Source organism: Armigeres subalbatus, chromosome 1 (assembly GCF_024139115.2).
Source record: "Armigeres subalbatus isolate Guangzhou_Male chromosome 1, GZ_Asu_2, whole genome shotgun sequence".
NCBI classification, from domain to species: Eukaryota; Metazoa; Arthropoda; class Insecta; order Diptera; family Culicidae; genus Armigeres; species Armigeres subalbatus.
The window spans coordinates 239,158,080-239,162,448 of NC_085139.1; the positions used below are offsets into that span (position 1 = coordinate 239,158,080).

The 4,369-nt window shown below is 43.9% G+C and overlaps 1 pseudogene; it reads left to right on the forward strand.

Moving 5' to 3' along the window:
• Nucleotides 1-2,085, forward strand: part of LOC134207137 (uncharacterized) — a 16,229-nt pseudogene extending 14,144 nt beyond the window's left edge.
• The last annotated feature ends 2,284 nt before the right edge of the window (nucleotides 2,086-4,369 follow it).

The window sequence follows — 4,369 nt, forward strand, 5'->3', positions numbered from 1 at the left end:
TATTACGTATTGCTATTTGCGTTGTATACTACCTGATTCTTCCGGTGGTTTATACGGCCATGAAACATGGACGTTAAATGAGGCTGATCAGAGAGCTTTCAAAGTGTTTGAGCGTAAGGTGCTGCGGACAATGCTCTGCGGTAAACAAGAGAACGGTATCTGGCGGCGTCACGAGTTGTACCAGGTGTATAAAGGGCTGGGTATTGTTAACCTTATACAACACGACAGACGTTGTTCTAATGCCGGAAGAACGTCAAGCGTAGATAATATTTAGTAAAGAACCTGGAAGAGGCCGCAGGCTTCGTGGAAGGCCGCGTACACGATGGCTTTCTGCAGTTGAAGAGGACCTGAGAAGGAGGTCTCAAGTAATGGAAAAGTGATTATATTTTCTTGGTTGTCCATGAAGCTCATACCTACCCTGAATGCCATACCCTCATACCATACTTATTTCCACTTTCACCCTTAATTAAAATTAATCGATGTGCACTGTTCAAACATTTGACAACGATTAATTCATTTCAGGTTATCATATTTTCACCGATCTATTTCTTCGGTGTGATTCTGATTGACGACGTTGAGCTACAGTTAATCTGTCCATCGGCAATGCTGTTCTTTCAACCTCGTGCACGGCCCCGTTCGTACGGCACAACCTCAACAACACCGTTCGATGCTAGTGGGTATCGGATTTCTGTGCGTCGGAATCTCGTCCAGCGGTTTGGTCACATGTACAGCAACGATAGAGGAACGTATTAATCGATCGTGCTATCATGGGTAGGAGGTCAGGAAGAATTGTTAAAATTCGAAATTCTCTCATAAACCTGTTTTTTACAATTCTACAGGGTACGGTTATCACTTGGTTTTCCAAAAGTGGAAAGTCTTAGCAAGATCTTCAACGCCAAGAAGGAAATGTTCGTGATAAAGTTTCTTCATTCATTCGGACAATCCATGACTCGATATTTCTACTAGTCACATTCTATTGCCCGTGGAAGGACTACATATTAGGTGCCCCACTGGTAGTATTAGGTGCGGTCCTACTGAACCTTGTCCCAATTACCATCCTTAGAAACGAAAGAACTTCCTGAAGCTGGATCAAGACTCTTTCGTCAAAATTACCGAAAAGGGTAACGAATCGTTCTACAACGATGTTGTCAAAAACTTTACGGTGCGGAAACAGTGTTTGCAGTCCAGAATCCTCCCCAAAGGTGACCAAATGCCAATGATTAGTTGGAAGAACCGGCCAATTACAACCGTGAACAGGAAATGGAAATACCTGCGATACTGGAGGCGGATCTGATGAAGACCTGCTGAACAGAGATGGCAAATGCTACAATCAAGATGGTGTGGAGATACTGAGATTATTGTCGAAGAGGACGAAGGCACTCTCGAAATTGAAGAGGTCACCGTCGACGTGCAATCTGCTAAGGCGGCCGATAAGGCAAAATGGCTACACTGGATCAGATGCTCATATTAATCATCAAACTGTACCATGGCATTCAAATACGCCAAAACTTTAACACTAGAATCGCGAACTGTACGCTATGCGATCAGAGAGCTCAAGTTCTACAGCTGCTTACTTCTCAAGTCGTCTGACGGTGCATCTTCATACTTTTCTGACGGTGTTACGAGATTATGTCCCACCATTATCACTACGGGAAAGCCGCGGCAATGCTCCTTTTATCGCTAGTCATTATCTCATCGTCGGGCGACGTTTTCGCTGCTGCTGCTTTGGTGCGATATAAAGCTACGCAAACAGCAAGATACTCATATTCAGCGTACTGTCTGCGTTTGGCTATTTTTGTGTCTACTGACCAAGTCCAGCTTTTGGACCGTATCCGGATGCATTCTGATTGGCGGGTCAGATCGTCTGTTCGTACCAGGATCTGGTCATCAAGCGAAGTTCAACGCCCGACAGGAGTCTGGTGAAGGGAGCCCTCTGTCTGCTGAGCGGACTGCTAGTGTTGGCGATAGCTAGCAACCAATATAGCTATATATACGTAGGATAGATAATGGTGCTGACACTGTTACTTGTATACTGCTTCAGCGGGAGTGTGTGGCTGGTGTAATTTTAGGATAATTTTTCGATAATTGTTACTCAATAAACGAATGGATACACATCAGTTTTAGAATTTGTAAAATGTTGGAAGTTTTTGCATCAAATTTTCGTAATTAAGGTATCATGTTTTGTATTTTGGTCCATCTGCAACGCGCATCGATAACTGATGCGCGAGAATGTAATCTCTACTCTCGAATAGGTAAACTGCAGCCTCTAATTGTATCTGATATACACCAGTTGACTCTCTGAATGCTCAGAGATTAGAGAATCCATTATATCGTAATAGATAGCTTGCAGGTAGATTTCGTCAGTTCAATTTGAGTGCGCGATCAAGTGGGACATAATATACGGCGTCTCCGTAATAAACGCAGTATTTCATTACAATTTCAGTCTCCACTTGTGTAATGGAAGAACTTCTTAGTTGTACGGATAAGTCTACGTCGAGTGAAACAAACTCACCAACTGGGTGATTTCGAACCGCGACAGAAACGAACGAGAAAACGTTGTGACTATCAGTGACCAGTCACCTAGTATCGAAGAAGAATTTACATTGGTCCTTCAAACGAACCGAATTGTCGAAGTGGACTATCAGTGCATTGCTATAGAGTAAATACAATACGGCGTTCTACGGCCATTGGGTTTTGAAAGGCGACAATTGTTCTTGAGCTGGCTGTGTTGGAGTTGTTGCTAGGATACTCTACGACAGAGGTTCCCAAACTTCGGAATGCGACCACCCAGCAGAACCCCATATTGTTTGCGACCCACCAGAATGTAAATGCATTGATTTTGTGAAATTAGTTAAAATGAGTTCGCGTTAGATTGGACAAATTATAATAATTGCTAATCCTATCATTGTATTTGTCAAAATCGTCAATTTTGGTTGGCTTGGATGTGTGTTGATGGAATTTGAATTAATTTGGGTTGATTTGGATTGGGTTTAAAATGTATTCAGATTAGATTTGAATTGGATTTTTATTTGATTAGGATTGGATTTGGATTGGATTTGAGTTAGATTTGGATTGGATTTGAATTAGAATTGGATTGGATTTTAAAGAGATTTGGATTTGATTTAGTTTGAATTTGAATTGATTAGGATTGTTTTGGATTGGGTTCGGGCTTACATTTAATGTAAGACTTCTTTCACTTGCCCAAATATCTATAACAAAAAGGCCGTTGACATCGTCAGGTTTTGTTCTTTAATCATCCAATATTAGTTAGATCCAATTCAAAATTTGGATTAGATTTGGAACAAAATAGTATCAAAATTATGAATTAGGATTTGTCTTTCGCGACCCACCACTGAAGTCACGACTTCAGGGTCGCGACCCACAGTTCCTGGGAAACTCTGCTCACGAACAATCGCATCGATACGAAAATACGGCAAATGCTGGGTAAAGCGTACCATTGGTACTTCGCATACCTGAGGGAATAAATAGACCCCATTTCGTGGTCCTTAGCCTCTACCAGCAACTCCATCCCTACCTCCCTGCGGTGCTGGCGGATGCGAGCAAATTAGGGAAGATCGGGTAACCAACCCTGGTGGAACTATGGTCGATGCTGACAGGGAAGGGGGTTTCTCCTTCCGAGTGCAAATCTTATTGAGCGTCTGTTCCCCATGTCAGGATCGGCCCACACAGCGTCTCGTTCTCCTTGTTAGGGGCGGCTGTCATCGTCCGAGGCCAGCGAGGGACTCTAAGTGAAATCAAACCGGTCCACCGGAAATAAGGAGGAATGGTCCTCCGGAAATTTAGGGGTTTTGTGTCAGGCCCTGCAAGCCAGCCAAAAAAAACTCACGCAACGAACAATCAACAAGAGAGTACGGACCGAACCATCGCGAAGACCATTGCGACGAAAAGGACTAGCGATTGAAAACTCGTTCGTGGAACTGCAAATCTCAACTTCATCGGAGACACGCATACTCGCCGATGTCCTGCGACCGTGGATTCGGCATCGTAGCGCTGCAGGAGGTTTGTTGGAAGGATCAATGGTGCGAACGTTTGAGGTAATCATACCATCTACCAGAGCTGCGGCAACACACACGAGCGGGAACAGCTTTCATAGTGATGGGCGATATAAAGGCGCGTGATCGGGTGGTGGCGATCAATGAAAAAGAATGCAGGTTGAGGATCAAAGGCCGGTTCTTCAACTTCAGCATAATCAACGTCCATAGCCACACTCCGGAAGCACCGATGATGATAAGGATTCTACGCGCAGCTGGAACGTGAGTACGACAGCTGCCGCCACGACGTCAAAAATCATAGAAGATTTGAACGCTCAGGTTGGCCAAGAGGAGGAGTTTAGACCGACTATTGGAAA